Here is a 19,991-nt window from a genome sequence, read left to right as displayed (position 1 = left end):
AAAACTACAAATCCCAGAATTCCATAGCATTAAGCTGCAGCAGTTAAAACGGTATCAAACTGCATTAATTTTGTAGTGTAGATACAGCCTCAGTTACTGGTGAAGCACCTTTTTTAGTGCACTGTATTGTATGATGGTTTTTGAGGTTTCTATAAGGTTGTGGGGTTCCAGACCTGTCATAATCATAGAATCATAGAATCGTACAGTTGGAAGAGACCACAAGGGCCATCCAGTGCAAACCCTGCCATGCAGGAACTCTCAATCATAGCATACCCAATATTAGATTTGAAATCGAATGAAGGAAGCCAAAAAAAAGAGATTCAGCGTAGAAAAAAAGGATTTTTCCCCTTATTGATATGCTATGAAATTAACTCTCATAAGTTATTATGAGCTAAGTTATTATGAGCTATAATTAGCTTTCATCTGCCTACTTGAATGGCTTTTAAAAAGAACAAGGATTATATAAAGTGATGGAAGATAAGTCTATCAGTGCCTACAAGCCATGAGGGCTCTATGTTGCCTCCAGAGTTAGTATGCTACAACTTGTTGCCAGGTAAACAAAAGAAGGGTGGGTGAGGATGTTATTGCAAACATATCTTATTTGCAGGCTTCCCAGAGACATCTGGTCAACAATGTGCTGAAAGAATTCTGGGCTAGGTAGAGCTGATTCAGCAAGGCTCTTATGAGCGTGTTACTTCTATTACTGGTTCTGAATTCATCCCCTTGCCAGTTGAGCTACATGTACATGCATCTAGTCATAAGCCTCATCTTGCTTGCAAGTTCGTATGTATCACATTAAGAGATGTACCTTCTTCAGGGATGAAGAACACAAACAATGAATCACACAGCTGAAAGCATTTATATATAGCCACTTGGCAAATGGTAGGTAATGAAGAAAGCCAATGCACAATGTCTCTATCTCACATACCAAGCATACATTTTAATGGACTACATAGGGCAGAACTGGTAGATGGAAAAGGACAAGAGGCTTCTAAAATAGGCACCAAAATTCGCATATATGTCTGTGGAGCTTTAAATGGTGCTTCATTCATTGAAACAGAAACATCTGATGGCATTCCACTCTGGGATTTAGCCCAAACATAAAAAGAGCTATCCAAGGTTCTGAACCTATACATGAAATCCTGGTGTGGATTCAGTGCCCCACTTGATGTGGGACACACCAGCCATCACTATCAGAAATGTTTTGTTCATTTTAAAACTTGCACACTTTGCCCAATACAAATAAAATGGCATTTTGCAAATGAGGGTATTGGTCACTGGAAATGTATTGCTAACCATTTACTGTTTAGAGAGAGAACATTTCCACTGCTTTCATAGCCTATGTAGTTCCCGTCCAAAGAATGTTCACAGCTTATTTGTAAATATTTATTCCTGGCTGGAAATCTGCCATTCAAAGTCCCAGAAAAACAAACAATTTATTTTCCATTTTATTGTTCACTGATGGCTGTGTAGTGGTGTGGCTGGAATTCCAAATGTATAAAAATCAGGAAATTAAAAGTTATGGTTCATACAGGAAGCTAATCTAGTCCTCTTAGACTTGTATAGCTCTTTCTATTATTGCACGGACCTTACTTAATGGGTTCTGTAATTTTTAATTTCCTTATGCTGGCACTTTTATAGTCTCCACTAGCACTGCATTAATATGTTTTCCTATCCTTAAATTTCCTTGAGTAACTGTTTTGGTGAATTAGACACAGACCTACCTCAGCATGCTGAGCTAAAGTCAATCCAAGGATTGAAGTTGTGTTTGCCATACAGCTGTCCATGAAAGAATCATAGAATCATAGAGCTGAAAGAAACCTCAAGGGCCATCAAGTCCAATTCCCTGCCATTTCAGAATGCACATTCACAGCACTTCCAGCAGAAAGCCATCCAGCCTGTTTAAAAACCTCCAATGAATGAGACTCCACACAAAGCAGAGTGCTCCACTGTTGAACAGCTCTCACCATCAAGACGTTCTTTCTAATGTTAAGGCAGAATCTCTTTTCCTGCAGCTTGAATCCATTGCTCTGGGTCCTATTCTCTAGAATTGCAGCAAACAAACTTGCTCCATCTTCAGTATCCTTTCAAATATTTAAACAGAGCTATTATATCACCTCTTAACTTTCTCTTTTCCAGGCTAAACATACCCAGCTCCCTAATTGGGCATGGTTTCCAGACCTTTCACCATTTTGGTTGTCCTCCTCGGGACATGCTCCACCTTGTCCAAATCCTTTTTGAACTGTGGTGCCCCAAATTGGATGCTATATTCCAGATGAGACCTGGCCAAAGCAGAACAGAGTGGTACTATTACTTCCTCCATCTAGACACTATACTTCTATTAATGCAGCCTAGAATTGCATTAGCTTTTTTTAGCTGTTGCATCAAACTGTTGACTCATGTTTAACTTGTTGTCTACTAGGACACCTAGATCCCTTTCACATGTACTGTTGTCAAGCCAGGTGTCCCCCATATCTGTGCATTTTGTTTTTTTTTCTGCCTAAGTGTAGTACCTTACCTTTCTTTCTTTTGAAATTATTTTGTTAGTTTTGACCCAGCTTTCTAATCTATTGAGGTCATTTTCAAATTTGATCCTGTCTTCTGGGGTATTAACCACGCCTCCTAATTTGGGGTCATCTGCAAATTTGACATCTGCTGTAGCAGGGCTGTAGCTGCACAGGAAGCAAAATCTAGGGGGAAAATGGGAGAAGTGCAGTCCACAGGCTGGGTGTAGGCTCTAAACAGTGTTTGAAAATGTCACTTTAAAAAATAAAACCATTTTACAAATTTTAGCCATAAAAAACAAACAAACAAATTATTGTAAATTCCAGTATCCCTTAAGCAAAGATGCGGGCAACATCACTACATTTTGTCCTCCTTGCCCAATTTAGGCTCAGGTGAGGCCTTAAAAAACAGGAAGTGAACTGGAAGTGAAGGTGGGCGTAGTGACATAAGGTTGCCATGCCCCAATTTGGCTAGGTTTTATAGAGATTCCAGATGTGCCACTCAGGCATGTTATATAGGCTTGCCATAACCCGGCGGCCCCCGTGCCATTCACGGTTTCGGGGGGCCCCTCCCGGTCACGGTCCGGTTTGGGCCCCCACCCGTGCCTTGTTCCCGGTTTGGGGGGTCCGCTCCGGCCATTGCTGCTGCCGCTAATGCGGCTGCTGCGGCGCCGACCCACCTCCTCCTCCTCCTCCGGCTCCACCTTCCTCCTCTTCCTCGGCGGGCTGGCGGCAGAAGCGCCGCTGCCACCGCGCCCCCACTGGGAGGGCTTGCGCGCTGCCCAGGCCTCAGTAGGGGCCACTGGCAGCGCGTGCGCCTGCTCCATTCCCTCCGCGCGCGCGCGCGCCTACCCCGCTTCCCTTCCTCCCGCGCCAGCCATCCTAAGGAGGAGGAGGGGGGAGAGGAGGAGGAGGAGGAGGAGGAAGGAGCCGGAGGAAGGGTGCCTGAAGGCCAGGGCAGACTTGGGCCACAGAAGGAGGAGGAGGAGGAGGAAGAGGAAAGCTGAGTCAGTGGCCATTAGGTCTGCCTTGGTATTTTGGGGGTTTTAAATTATTTTTTAAAATATAAAATACTTATTTTATTTAATTTTTTTAATTTTTATTATTGCTTTTTATTTTTTTATTTTATTAATTTTTATTATTGCTTGTTTTTATTTTATTTCATTAATTTTTATTATTGCTTGTTTTTATTTTATTTCATTAATTTTTATTATTGCTTGTTTTATTTTATTTCATTAATTTTTATTATTGCTTGTTTTTATTTTATATTATTAATTTTTATTATTGCTTGTTTTTGTTTTATTTCATTAATTTTATTATTGCTTGTTTTTGTTTATTTTATTAATTTTTATTATTGCTTGTTTTTGTTTTATTTCATTAATTTTTATTATTGCTTGTTTTTATTTTATTTCATTAATTTTTATTATTGCTTGTTTTTTATTTTATTACATTAATTTTTATTATCAAATATATACACCCCTGCCTTGTTTTTTATTTATTTTTTCATTATTTTTTATTATTAAATATATGGAAGTGCATTTTCTGTGTATTTATGGCACTTTGAATGCTAACAAGTCTGCCTTTCTTGGCCAATTATAGTGATGATGATGATGATGGTGATATTGATATCAACAAGCCTCTGAGGCATGGCCAATGTAACTTGCTGTGATTTTTACAAACTCATGCGCAGTGAAGAAAAACCACAGTCCCTTGACCAAGTACACACTTCTGAGAAGTACAGTTGAACCCGAGGGCAAGTCCATTTCTGCCATATGTCTAAGAATAATGCCAAAATGTCCTCCATTTTCATCATGCCTAAAAAATGCATTTATATTAACATTTTTTAAAAAAACCTCAATTTTTTGCATGTCCTCCATTTTTATAAAAATGTGTCCTACATTTGAAAATGTTGCCCTACATTTTTCCTACATTTGTCCCGGTTTGGAGGTCTTCACTTATGGCAACCCTAATGTTATAGCACCCCAGACCATTGGGATGTCTCCTGCCAATGCAGCCACCCATCACAGACAGCTGCAGACTTCTGATCTCAAGGTAAATCAGCAGGCCACCCTGAGACAATTTAGGAGATTCCATACTTAAGGGGACTTGTGGGGTGACAGAAGATCCCTGATGGAAGCTTAAACATGTTACATTTATGGCTACATTGAGTAATTGTTAGTGTGCATGTTTGCAGAGACTTCCTGTTTGGTTACTTTACTGCATCCACTCCTTGCCTCATTCTAACTTGCAGCTGTCTTCTCTCCCCTCTTTCTCTTTCCTGTAGGCTTGCCAGGTCTCAGGGCCTGGCCCCAAGTTTCCAGTTTTAATGGGTCCTTTCCAGGCAAAAGACAAGGACATCTCCAGCTTTCCTAGTAGATCACCATCTTGTTACAATTTGCACGGTTTAATTGATTTGTTACTGTATCAAGAAAGATGCCCCCGGAAATCTATGTATTTATTTAGTTTCCACCTTCTCTCTTAGCTGTTGCAGTGCCAGGGCTCACCCTCTGCTTTGCATCCACATTCTAAAGTTCCAGATAGAAGTAAATAGGCTAGATTAAATGTTATCTCCTGAAACAGATGAGAAGGAGTAATCCCCTCATTTCACTTGGATCTGGGAAGAGTAACCCTCCCTTCATCCACCATCTTGAAGGAGAGAGAGAGACAGGCTAGCTCCAACTGTCTGCCTGGAACAAGAAAAGCCCTCCCTTCATCCACCATCTTGAGGGGGAGAGAGGCAGGCTGGCTCCAGCAGACCTGCCTGGAAGAAGACAAGCCCTCCCTTCATCCACCATCTTGAGGGAGAGAGATGCAGGCTAGCTCCAACAGACCTGCCTGGAAGAAGACAAGCCCTCCCTTCATCCGCCATCTTGAGGGAGAGAGAGGCAGGCTAGCTCCAACAGACCTGCCTGGAAGAAGACAAGCCCTCCCTTCATCCGCCATCTCGAGGGGCAGGCTAGCTCCAACAGACCTGCCTGGAAGAAGACAAGCCCTCCCTTTATCCGCCATCTCGAGGGAGAGAGAGGCAGGCTAGCTCCAACAGACCTGCCTGGAAGAAGACAAGCCCTCCCTTTATCCGCCATCTCGAGGGAGAGAGAGGCAGGCTAGCTCCATCAGGCCTGCCTGGAAGAAGACAAGCCCTCCCTTTATCCGCCATCTTGAGGGAGAGAGAGGCAGGCTAGCTCCATCAGACCTGCCTGGAAGAAGACAAGCCTTCCCTTTATCCACCATCTCGAGGGAGAGAGAGGCAGGCTAGCTCCAACAGACCTGCCTGGAAGAAGACAAGCCCTCCCTTCATCCGCCATCTCAAGGGAGAGAGAGGCAGGGTAGCTCCATCAGGCCTGCCTGGAAGAAGACAAGCCCTCCCTTTATCCGCCATCTCGAGGGAGAGAGAGGCAGGCTAGCTCCATCAGACCTGCCTGGAAGAAGACAAGCCTTCCCTTTATCCACCATCTCGAGGGAGAGAGAGGCAGGCTAGCTCCAACAGACCTACCTGGAAGAAGACAAGCCCTCCCTTCATCCACCATCTCAAGGGAGAGACAGGCAGGCTAGCTCCAACAGGCCTGCCTGGAAGAAAAAGATGAACCATCCATTAAGAAGTTAAGCCCTCCCTCCAGTCCATCTGCCTCGGTCCAGGCCTTGGAAGTAGAGAGGAACTGCTGGACCTCATCCCCTTCCCCACCACCACTCCTTTCTCCTTTTGTGTCGTGTCTTTTTAGATTGTAAGCCTGATGGCAGGGAACCGTCTAATTAAAAAGATTGTATGTACAGCGCTGTGTAAATTTACAGCACTTTATAAATCAAGGTTAATAATAATAATAATAATAATAATAATAATAATAATAATAACTTTAATTGATTTCTGTCTTAGTTTACAAACAGGAAAACATGTTCTCTCTCTGTCTTTCTCAATCCATCTCCATGATTGAATAACAAAATGTGAACAGTTCTATATGTTACTTAATGAATAATGCTTAATGATATCACCAAGAGCCTTCCCTAGATTTCAGGTTCTGGCCTGGAAATCCCAGGGCTGGGATGGTCCTGAACTGGCAACCCTACTTTTCTCCTTTAGACTGTGTGTTTCATTATGGATAAGTAATTTGTAACTACAGCTATTTTATGTTTAAGACTCTAAAACCATTTCTTTTCTCTGCTAGAGATTGACCAGCATCCTGTTAGTGTCATATACAGATATAAACCTTTCTATTTGAGCAGGCTTACCCCTCACCTTCCCTGAATACTTCCCCCCCCCCCCCCTTGGTCAGCGCTGTTTTGCCGGCATGAGTTTTATTATTTTTATTGCATTGTTTTAATCTTTTTTGTATAATTGTATTATTGTATTGATGTGTTTTTGCTGTGCACCGCCCTGATTTTAAGAAGGGCGGTATATAAATAAAATTATTATTATTATTATTATTATTATTATTATTATTATTATTATTATTATACCATACACTTGTATATATTAATTAATTGGTTGCTGTGCAATGGAGGTTGATATTCCTCTTTTCCCTTTGCAGCAGCTAAAATTCCCCATTGAAGTTCATCCTATCCCAGCCATTCCATGTCTTGGGGGAGTGGAGGGGGACAGGGTCACAGAAGGATCTGGCAATTTCCCTGTAGATTGATGTGAAGGAATTTCGTCATTGGCAGACCCCAGCAAGTCTACAATAAGTCTGTGAGTGGTAGTAAATGGTTGAGCAAAATAGTAGTTGTACATGGTGCACTACTGCGTTGTGATGAGCCATGCAGAATTGCAGCCTCCCCTCTCTCTGGACATGGGACTGGTTGTTGTACAGCTTCTGCCTTGCCAATTTCATAACTCTGTTTTTGCAGTTCAGTACTGTCTCTCATATGTAAAGCTTAGGATGGATAATGACTCAATAGGAGAGCCAGCATGGCATAGTGGTTTTGATACCAGGGTTTGACACCAAGCCTAGTCATTAAAACCACTGGGTGACCTTGGTCAAGTCACATGCTCTCAGCCTCAGGGGAAAGCAATGGCAAATCTCCTCTGAACAGGTTTTGCCAAGAAAACCCCATGAGGGTCACCATAAGTTGGAAACAACTTGAAGGCACACAACAACAAAGTTCTTAAGATTGTAGTCAGTGAGTGTGAGCCAGATAATGTGAGTCTAGGGCAGAGCAGGCTGACCTAGGTTCTGTAAGATAGGCCTTCATCTTCACTAGATCCTTCCCAAAGTTTTTGCTGCAGATCTCTCAGGCAATTTAATAAATGTGGTCTTCCTTATTCAATTCTTTCTCTCTTTCTTTTCTTGTATGGTGGCAGAAAGAAATTTATCGTCAAAAGATTAATGTCTGTTATCAGAAATTCTTTGAAAATGTATTTTTTCATCCTCTGCCAATTTTTGAAAGAACTTTCAGGTCAACTCTTTTAAAAAGAGGAAAAATGTTCTCCTGTTGGTAAGCACTCCTCTCTTTTATTAGGAAAATGTTGCTTCAGTGATGATTTCTGACCACACTAGTAAAGCAAGTTTATTTAAAAAAAATAGTAAAGGATTTCCCTAGGGAAAAAATGTACAAGCCTGTTGCAATCTCTTGGATGAGCAGAGGTGCTGGGATGGAATGATACAAGGAGGAACTGTGCTGTCAGCAACAGGAAGTAAGTGAAAAATGAGCAATGCCTTTGGGGAGTTGAATGCAGAGCAGATGGCTCTAATTGTGAGTCACACTGTGACAACTGACAGGAAAAAAAAATCTGCTCTCTTGACACTTCCAGATACCCAAAATACCAGAGAACACATTCCAGGGCTTCTTGAAGACTTTGCTATCAAGGGGAGTACAGGCTTCCCTTGCTTCCATCACCAAGCAGTCCATAAAACTGGGATTGATAAGCATTCTCTGGCAGCCAAAAATTCTAATACTCAGATAAGTTATTTATGTCTGCAAAGGCACTGAAGAAATAAGAGGCAAGAGGTGCAAAGGGGATGGCAGCCCTGGTTGATTTAGATGCTGATCCTTTCAACTGCAGCCTACTTTGGGATAAGAACGGGAAACCAACATCCTGCTTTATGAGCACTGATGGATTGAGTAAGCTCTCCCTGTTTGCTTGGAATGCATTAAACAGTATCAGTCTGATGTATTTCATTTATTGCCGGATACAGGACTGTGGATTTATGCTTCTTCTTTTTTTAAAGTGGAAATATAATAAATCAAGGTCAGGAACCATATAGTAGTTTGCAGCTAATTTTAAAAGTATCAGACATATATCGGGACAAATTCTTCCCAAGTGTAAATCCATGTACTTGATTCTTATCTCTCGAATGTCACTGGCCAAGGTTTCCCAACATTTTTCCCTCTGCAGTTGTCTTTGACAGGCCTGTTAGCTTCTCTGCTCAAGAGTTTGCTTTCCACATTTCTCTTTCATGCATGTGTCATGTTGGTAACATTAAGACAGGAAAGAAGTTAATGAATTGTAGGCTCACTTTGACATTTGCATTTTGTCCTTTGAAAATTGCCTTTGGACTGAAAGACAACATAGAAATAAAGGATAAGAGAATAAAACCTTTACAACCCTTTGTCATGGTGAAACAGTTCTGTTTTAGTCACTGTGAAGGCTTTAGGCTGCTTAACATTACTGCTGCCATTTTACTGTGTCCCAAACTTCACTTCAGCAACCAGTATGGCTTTGAAATCAATCATTTTTGAGTGGCATGTGTCTATGTTGAAATTCCTGTGTCTGATCCTAGTCTAGCAAGTGTAAGAAGCAGGTGTCTGGATTTCCCAGTCTGTCTGTCATGTTGATGTCATCTATTTCATTCTACTTTCCAGTTGTTGCCCAGTTTTCCTCATGTTCAAACTCTCAGAATTTTTTTTTCTGAACTGGATGGGTATAACATCAATACCAGGAAAGATTCTAGAGCAGATCATTAAACAGAGAGTCTGTGAATATCTAGAAAGCAATGCCATAATCACAAAAAGTCAACACAGGTTTCAGAGAGAGAAATCATGCTGGACAAATCTAATCTCTTTTTTTAATAAAAATTACCAGCTTGGTAGATGAAGGGAATGCTGTGGATATAGTATATCTTGATTTCAGTAAGGCTTTTGATAGGGTTCCCCATGACATTCTTACAAACAAGCTAGTGAAATGTGGGCTAGACAACGTAACTGTTACATGGATTTGTAATTGGTTGACTGGCCGAACCCAAAGGATGCTCAACAATGTCTCCTTTTCATCCTGGAGAGAAGTGACCAGTGGGGTCCCACAGGGGTCCGTCCTGGCCCCAGTGCTATTCAACATCTTTATCAACGACTTGGATGACAGAATTGGGAGCATACTTAACAAATTTGCAGATGACACCAAATTAGGAGTAGCTAACAACCCAGAGGAAAGGATCAAAATTCAAAATGACCCAAATAAACTAGAAAGTTGGGCCACAGCTAACAAAATGAACTTCAATGGGGAAAAATGTAAGGTACTGCACTTAGGGCGGAAAAATAAAATGCACAGATATAGGATGGGGGACACCTGGCTGGACAAGATTACATGTGAAAGGGATCTAGGAATCCAAGTAGACCACAATTTGAACATGAGTCAACAGTGCGATGTGGCAGCTAACAAGGCCAATGCGATTTTAGGCTGCATCAGTAAAAGCATAGTATCTAGATCAAGAGAAGTAATAGTGCCACTCCTGGAATATTGCATCCAGTTCTGGGCACCACAATTTAAAAAGGATGTTGAAAAACTGAAACGTGTCCAAAGGAGGGTGACTAAAATGGCGAAAGGCCTGGAAACCATGTCCTATGAGGAACGACTTTAAGGAGCTGGGGATGTTTAGCCTGGAGAAGAGAAGGTTATGATAGCCCTGTTTAAATACTTGAAGGAATGTCATACTGAGGAGGGAGCTGACCTGTTTACAGCTACTCCAGAGACTAGGACCCGGAACAATGGATCCAAGCTACAGGAAAAGAGATTCCACCTCATCATTAGGAAGAACTTCCTGACAGTAAAGGCTGTTCAACAGTGGAACAAACTCCCTCGGAGTGTAGTGGAGTCTCCTTCCTTGGAGGTCTTTAAGCAGAGGCTGGATGGCCATCTGTCGGGGATGCTTTGATTGAGATTTCCTGCATGGCAGGGGGTTGGACTGGATGGCCCTTGCGGTCTCTTCAAACTCTATGATTCTATGATAACACTAGCTGATCCCCACCCCAGTGTCCATTTCTTTATAGCAGAACACCTGACAAGAGTTCAGGTCTTTGTTTTAATCATAGACGGAATGATTCCAGAAGCTGAACACTGAGGGAGAGATGCTGTGAATGTCATTGTGAAAATTCCCATACTTTTGGAGCTTCATAACCCCATTTCCCTGAATCTGGTTAGAGAAATTGGTGGGATATGCTTCTGGTACTCTCCCAGAGCTTTAGGAACACAAGAAACTGCCTAATACTGAGTAAGACCATTAGTCTGATTAGTCCTACATGGTTAATATTACCTGGTAGCAGCTCCAATAGCATTTTGGGGGATGTGTGAGGTTGAACTCAGGACTGCATGTAAAACATATGGTATGCCACTGAACTTCATGTCTTTTTTGCATTGTTTTGACAGATCTTCCTTCCTAGCCTAGTTCTGAGGTGCTAATCCAGATGAGGAGTTATGTTTGTTCTTTCTCTTTGTGTAAACCGTTGAGATTCATGTGGCCCTTTTGGCAGTTGTGGGACTGCAAACCTTAACTTTACATACATCAGCTAAGGCTTCTGGGAGTTGTAGTTTGACAACATCTGGAATATCACAAGATTCTCATCATTAGACTAAATCCAATTGTTAGTCATGACTAAAGTAGACCCACTGAATCAATGGAACTTGCATACGTGCTGATTTACCAAATTTCACTTGATTTAATTTTCTTTCTTTCTTTCTTTCTTTCTTTCTTTCTTTCTTTTTTTTTGAGCAACTGGACTTAGACCAAGTCTGAATACTATAAATGATGCAATGACAGACACCCCCCCCCCCGCCTCTCTCTCTCTGTGATGTTTCTTTATTTTCTCTTATTAGTTGGAACACCTGTCTTGACATAATTTTACCTCATCAGTGGATAATATCTATGCACATATCAGCAAATCCTATTTGGCCTCCGGTACTATCATATTGTTGTGAAATAATAGCCAGTGAGGAAGGGCACCTTGATTTTAAAAAACTGGCCATGGTCATCACAGATGTGAGAATATCTAAAGTTTGTGATGCTATTTTTTTTCTTACCATAAAGGTTGGTGAAGACTAAGGTTAATGAAAGATGAAGCAGGTGAGACAGAATTTAGAAGCGTATATTTTTCATGAAAAGGTAAAGATACATTGGATTAACTCGTAGGCCAAAACCTATTGATAGATTCTTTCTACAAATGAGCTTATTACTGAATGTGATCCACCTATGAAAAGCTGAACAGTCATTTGCAAAAAGCACTGGGTGAGAAGTCCTCCTTATGAAATGGAATAACTGATTCCCAAATATTCCTGACATTTCAGACTGAGACTGATCAAGAAAGCAAATATTTTATGCAAGGATAAACCTCCTAAGTGTTTGTTTTGATCAGTTGCCAGATACTCATTTTAGGATGTTCACAGTCACAGCTCTGAGCTCAATATTCTTTCCTAAGATCTTGCTCAAGTGTGTGGGGCTTCTTTTGGTGGAATATATAGAAAATGGAGATGTGAAAATGATCTCGAAAAGAAACTTATATTTTTCAGTACTTGCCTTGGATGGAAGCCTATCAAAGGCGGGTACCGACTGCCAGAAAGAGGCGGCCAGCAGCCGCTTCTCTTTTTTGCGTAGCCAGGCCGCAGCAACCAAATTGTGCGGCACGGTTGCATGAAAAAAAGGACCGCTAAAAAGCAGCTCCTTTTTGCATTGCCACAAATAGCTGGCAGCGGCATGAGCAATAGCAATAGCAAGTACATTTCTATACTGGTTATCAGTGAACTTAAGCACTCCCTAAGCAGTTTACAATGTGTCTGCTAATTGCCCCCAATAAGCTGAGTACTCATTTTAGCGACCTATGGAAGGATGCAAGGCTAGGTTGACCCTGAGCCCTTGGCTACAATTGAACTCACAACCTTGTGGTTTGTGAGTGGCTGCAGTACAGGGATTTAACTACTGCGTCACTGGGGCTCTTTACACCACCAGGGCTCTTCAGGTGTGCAAGCTTTTAAGTTTTTTAACCTCTTCTTCAGTCTGAGTGGTACAAAAAGTTGTGATGACAAAAAAAACAGAAAGGTATAAAATTTAGACTGGATTTTGTGGCCATGCCATCAAGGTAACAGATGAATTTAATGATATGATGATATGCCTCATTCTCACTTAAGCGTGAGGGACTTGCCATGGTGTGGCTGTGTCAGGTGGCACAACAGAACACATTGTAAACAGCCACCCTGCATTTTCCAGGATGTTCTGGAGCAAAGGGTGAGTTATTTTACTGTATTACAAGGGGGGGTATACCCTGGGTTCAATGCTGAATTGGCAAGACATCCTCTGGACTGTTTGCACCATATTGGGGGCTTGGGCCATGTGTTGGTGAGACTCCCAGCCAAGGAGACAGAGGAGGATGTTTTATTTGGCCCTTGTAGACAGACCCGAGTTGTATTACTTTATACAGTAATACATGAAGAAGAAGAGGTTACACAAATGTGCTATTCATTCCCTTCTTCTCTCTTAATGGTTGTAGAAATGTATGTCTTGACTTCACTACTACATTTTGGGGAGACTGTACATTGCTGCTTAGAGTCTGTATGAAGTTTATAAGCAGAAACTATTTAGGTCAGAATTTACAAGGCCAGGAAGAGGTACTCACCATTGCCCTTCACTCTATATAAAAAGCATTTGTCTAAGAATAGTCTCCTGACCTAGTAAACATTGGGAGTTTGGGTAATGAATACTTAGCTTCATTTTGGAGGGTTTTTAAAAATAAAATAAAAACCCCTCATTCCTCTACATAATGTTTGAGTTACACTGTAAGTTGAATATCTCATTACTGGACACGCCTGTTGAAATATTTGCTCCCATTTCACAGGTAAAGCAAACAAACACAATTAAAATCATTGCATCCACATTTTAGGAACTGGTTAAGATCACTTCCTACAATAAGAAGGGTTGGCTGCTGTGTGAGTCTCTGTCCTGTACTAATTTTGCAGTTTTCAAAAAGGAAACATTTGCAGTGAAAAAGCATCTTGCTCACTTTTCTCTGTATAGGGAATACTGACTTTTTTAAAAAAAGAAATGTAGGCACTAACTTTCTCTCTTATCTACTGGAAATGTTTTGTGGCAATTGTCAGAAACATACAAAACATCAATAACTAAACAACTCTCCCCCCCCCCCCCCAAAATAAGCCATCTCCTAAACAAAAACACCTAAACAACACACAAGTGATTTCCCCATAAAAGATAGCCTTTTCCTTCCCTTATGTGTCTAGAAAAATAAATAAATGAGAGATCATTCCTTCTTTGAATTTTTCTGAATAGATCAATGGTACAGTGGGCCCTTGGTATCCACTAGAGGTTGGTTTCAGGACCTTCCATAGATGGCAAAATATGTGGATGCTTGAATCCCATTTATATACATTGGTGTAATAAAATGTTGTCCCTTAAATAAAATGGCAAAATCAAGGTTTCATTTTGAATTTTTTTTTGGGGGGGAGATATTTTCAAGCTGTGGATGGTTGAATTTGTAAATCCATGGATATGGAGGGGCAACTGTATTTAGTCTTACTTTTGCTCATAAGGAGCCCTGGTGGCGCAGTGGTTAAATGCCTGTACTGCAGCCATTCACTCAAAACCACAAGGTTGCGAGTTCAAGACCAGCAAAAGGGCCCAAGTTTGACTCAGGCTTGCATCCTTCCGAGGTCGCTAAAATGAATACCCAGACTGTTGGGGGCAAATTAGCTTACTTGTTAATTAGCTTACTTGCTGTTCACCGCTATGATCTTTGGAATAGCGGTATATAAATAAAACAAATTATTATTATTAATTATAATACTAAATAGAAACTGAAATTACTAGAAAAATCTAATGAATTAATAACATTAGGAGTTAATCAGTTACTTTCAAGCTCTGACTAGCCCATCACTCACAATAGAGACCAATGTTGACTACTGGTCTGTTGTGATTGCTTAGAGTTCTCAGTCATCCAGGTACATTTGTCATTCTACCAGCATCCCACTTTGTGTTTTGTTTTTCTAGTATCTCTTTCTTTTCCCCCCATCTCAAAGTTGTGATGGTTCTTGTCCTGGGTTTGTGCAACTGTGTTTCCTCTTTGCCTACACTCCACAGTTGTCTTCAGATACAGTTCACTCCCCATCCACTGTTTGTAGTATCTTCTTTGGATCTGTCTCCCTCTACATTCTGAGCTGTGGCCCTTTACCATCCTTTTTACATGTGTACTCACTGGCTGTACCCAGATTTAATCTACTATGCAGAGTGTCTCTGATCTCTGGCTCCTTTGTTATACTGTGCACCGTAATTGTTGATATTTCAACTCTTTCCACTCCCCCTGGGGTTATAACAAACAGTCTCTCAGCAATGTTGTTCTGTGGTCCATCACTACTGTCTATTCCTTGCAAGAGTGTACTCCAGTGATCTAATAAAATTATGTATAGATCCCCTCAGTCTTATTATAACTTATAAAAGTTTTTGTTGTTTCATTTTTACTCTTTCCACTGCTAGTGTAGCCTTTCCATTGCTCTGTGAATACCCAGGAGATAACATAGGGGATTGTGCTAAAATTCCCATTTAGGACAGAATGAACTGAATTCTGTCACAGTATATTGTGGGCTGTTGTATAAAAACAGAATATCAGGTATCCCATGCCTTTAAATATGGGCCTTTAGCTTCCTGCACATTTCTGAAAGTTTCCAAGGTAATTTACCTCCCCAAAACTGGAGTAACAGTCTGCTGTGATTTTGTGATCTTATCTTTGACATGGAACAAGCCAGTTCCTACCATTTCTTAAGGTGGGAGGAGATGTCATGTGGGTTCATTGTCTTTTGCTGTTCATCACTGTATTCTTTGCATACCTCACATTATTCTATGAACATTCTCAAGTGGTTATCTATTCCTGGCCAAAATATTTACTCCTGTTCTTGTCTTAGGCATAGGTTTAGCTATGGGGATGGGGATATTGCACTCCTGAATAAGCATTCTGCCTCTCCCACAATGAAATTAAGCTCAATTAACTTCATAAAGCAGTGACTTCAGTTCAGTCAAATGTCCGTTTCTCAGGTCTTCATTCTGGGAGAGAGAAAGAAAAATGCATTTCCTTCCAAATTCATTATTATGTATGCATGCATTTTCCTTGGAAGTTCTCAGTGACTAATGTCAGACTTTCCTTTCACCACTATTTAATCTCCTTGAATATTCTGCATGAAATATTCTGTTCAATCAATAACTGTTTCCTCTGATGCAACGAGTCATATGCCACTGTTTCCAGTTATTGCAATGATCCTATTACTGCAATGTTCCTCTTTAACTAGGAGCACAGTGCACATTCTCTAATTGGGTACTTTTCAAACTGGTGCTGCATTCCAGTAAAATAATGTTCAATTTTTAATTTTAATGGGAGAAATTGCAACTATTAAAACAGCCAACTAGCAGTAGTTAGCTAAGTTACATGTTCAATCACTGAAATGACTTTGTTCATGAAGCCTTTTTCCCCCCTGTAGTGTCATGGACCTAAATCCAAATGCTGGTCTCAATTTCCGGTTGATTCAATTTAATTTACCTGAGTGTTTGCTTATCAATCAGTCATTAATTCAGTGACTCTATTCCAGCTGTAGTTGGCAACTAGATTTAGGCCATGGATTGCTGAGGTGAGTGGGGTGGAATAGGACAATGTTTTAGCAAATCTTGAAAAAATCTCTCTCTCCCCCAGTTATGTGGCTAACTGTCTTGAATTACAGCCAGTGGAAATTCTCCTCTCACAAAAGAATCTCCATGAAGCCTCCAAACCAAGTTACTTCATCCTCACAGCTGGCTGGATGGAAGACTTTCTTCTAACTGCTTTCTACGTAAGTCAGCCATTAAATCCCCATCTCCTCTCACCCTAGCCAAAGCTTTAGGAGCAGGTGTTAGCTATTTGCTTCCTTTCTGTTTCATCTGTGGGGAATAGGTTGGAAAAATCCAACTAATTAGAAAATTCTACAGGGAAATTAATTCCACACACAGCTGTGAAACGACAGTTCATTATAACATGCTATCTCAGCCTGTCAGCAGAGTCCTGACTGGCTTGACAAGTGGCATGTTCCCAGATGTGCCTTGTTATGTAATGTGACCAGAGCTGCTTTCATGTTCTTCTCTCTTATGAAAAGGGGGCTCTTCATATTTAAATGGGAAAAACTCCAGAACAAACTACTTCCTGTGGAAACACAATACAGCCACCCCCTCCATTCTCATGGACTTGAGATCCGCGGTCTTGAATATTCACGGAGGGGTGACCTCTGTTATTTTCTATGGTGCGCATGCCCCATTCAAGCCTATGGAGCTTGATTATCGGTGAATTTCCATTTTTGCAGGGGGGTGTCTGAAAACGGAGGGCCAATTGTAATTGTTTTCCTCGCACAAACAAGTAGATCAGCATGCACATCATATCAAGAGCAGTCTGAATTCATTTGGATTGGCTCATGCTATAAGCTAAGTTGTGGGGCTGTTTTATAGTTCTGCTTCTACACTGTAGAATTAATGCATTTTGACATGGCTTTAACTATCATGGCTCCATCTGATGGCATCCTGGGATGTTAGTTTGTTCTGGCACCAGAGCATTTTGACATTTGAACTACAAATCTCAGATTTCTATGGCATTGAAGCATAGCAGTTAGTGGTTTTAAACTGCATAAATTCTGTTGTGTAGATGCAGCCTAAGATCAGTGCGACGTATTCCATGAGAAATGAATTTGTAGATGTCAGTGCTAGGGTAACAGACAGAAAATGCTTATAAATGAACATATGGAATAGCAACAGAGACCAGAAATAGACAAATCTGTCTCACCCTAATTACTTACAGTGTCAGATTCTTCCACTTCCCTTTGCATGGAATGCCCAAATTTGGTTGTTATTATTATTATTATTATTATTATTATTATTATTATTATTATCAATTTATTTATTTATTCCATTTATATACCACCATTCCTACGATCATGGCGGTGTACAACAAATACAAAATACGAAATGATCCAATATTCCTTAATTTTTATTTCATAGCGTTCCTTATTGCATGGTAAAAGTAAATTAGGATGTTAGTGAAGGAGAGCCATTGTGATGTGGTTTGAATGTTGGACTATGATTCTGGAGACCAGGATTCAAATCCTGGCTCAGCCATGTGAACCCACTGGGTTACCTTGGGCAAGTCACACTCTCCCGGCCTCAGAAGATGGCAATGGCAGCTCCCCTCTGAAAAAGGTGGCCAAGAAAATCCCATGATAGGTTTGCCTTAGGGTTGCCATAAGTTGGAAATGACTTGAAGGCACACATAAACAACAACAGTGATGGATACAATGTTTGGTTAATGATCTAAAAGTAATTGTCTTCTTCCCTTGCTGAAGTAAAGCCAGAAAAACCTAGCTATGAAAAAGACACTTTTAGTAACAGAAATCTTATAATCACATTGTCATTTTATGCTGTTACTGTATTGTCATTAATTTAATTTTTGGAAAAATCAAAAATCTGTTGACTTGTTTAATTCTTCACTTTTAAGAGCAACAAAAGGCAAACACACTGAATCTGGTTGATCAAAAGATACATATGCTTTTAAAACTGGACAAATACAATGTAGAGATATGTTTTGTCTATGACATTATGAACAATCATAATAAAAGATCTATTTGGACAGTGGCCATGAGCCAGAGTTCTGCAAAGGAAACCCCAGAGTCTATTTTTGCAATAATATGTCTTGACACTTGATGAAATCGTGTGGAATTTGAAAAGTCACTTCTTGATTTCCTTTTGTGAAAAAGAAATGGAAGGATGCTCAGTTGTAGCTTTGCCTGTGTCCAAAAGGGTTGCATGAACAGCAGTCATCCATGTGGTGGAGCAGATATGTTTATATGTGTGTGTCTGTGTGCTCCACAAATAAAAATGTAATTTTAATTTCCAAATGGTTTCCTAATGCTAGAGATGTTAATAATTAGCTCCAGCAATAAATAACCATGTTTTGTAGAGCTGGCAAACTGCTCCCATGGTGTCCCCCCCCTTTTTGGCATGATTCCATTACCTCTTTATTCTCAGTATCTGTCAGCAATATTCTCATACACTTTCGTGGATTTCTCAAATGCCAGAACAATAAGAACATGCAGAGGCAGATTTAATAAACCACTAGGGATGTGTTGACTTTTTCATCCTGGTAGTTTTATTATTTGGATCAGATCACTGCCTTCTGAATATAATTTAATGGCTTTATCCTACCCATTTACAGAACAAGCTTGTATATGTCTGTTCAGGTCTAAGTCTCACTCAATTCAGTAGGGCTTATTTCCAGGTAAGTGGGCACAGGGAAATAGGTATCAGACTATCACATTATGCAATAGGGGTGACCATCTATATGTTATTGAGCTGCACCTCCCATCAGCCTCAGCCAGTATAGCCAAGAATGAGAATGCTAGGACCTACAGGCCAACAACATCTGGAGGGCCACATATCTTATATTTCTGTTATACAGTAACCATGTATATGACTGTAGTTTTGAGTGTTAACCTAAATGGTGATTATCTGGGAAGGACACTTCAAGACCGATTTGTATTTAGGGGAATTATACTTAGCTCGAATAGAATGACTGGGATAACTTGGGGGATCTATCCCAGTTTTACAGGGTCCCAAAGTACACAGAACTCCAGAGGCAGATTTCCAAATGAGAATGGGTTTTATTTAAAAGGGGGAATAAGCACAGTACTCAAGCAAGCAACCACACATGCACACAAGGACTAAAGAAATCAAAGGTGGAAGGTTGGAATAAATGTAAGACATCACTGATGGTGATAATTACCTACGTGGATCTTGATACTAATTGTGGTGTGTCCTGGAATGGAAAGAGGCAAATGGAGGTGGAAAGAAACAGAGGTGCTAGCCTGGCAAACTGACAGAGAATCTGCCTGCTTGCTGGTCTAATCTGAGGACTTGCTGAAAAGCCCTGATATTTATACCAAAAATATGCCTTGGGGGCAGATTCCAAAGGGCTGAAAAGACCAAATGGTTCTGGAATACTTTGAAATGGGTTTGGATTCATTTTGAAATGAGTAAGCTCCTTTGAAGTAGTGTGAATGGAGAGCAACAGACACGCATTTCCAGACAGAGAGGATTAGCATGCAAGATCACCCAAGCTTTGCTTATCATATGAGTGAATAGGACAACTATTCACTCTTATGCTCTACCCCTCTGATTATGATTATGACTATTGAGTAATTTTATTGTTAATTATCATTGTATTATGATAAGGTTTAACTTTTTATCTGAATTGTTGTTGTTGTTTGTATTTTATTGATTGTAC

The sequence above is a fragment of the Sceloporus occidentalis genome, unplaced genomic scaffold (genome assembly GCF_023333645.1).
Source record: "Sceloporus occidentalis isolate IW3139 unplaced genomic scaffold, rSceOcc1.0.p SCAF_5, whole genome shotgun sequence".
Classification (NCBI taxonomy): Eukaryota; Metazoa; Chordata; class Lepidosauria; order Squamata; family Phrynosomatidae; genus Sceloporus; species Sceloporus occidentalis.
This window is presented reverse-complemented; position numbering follows the sequence as displayed.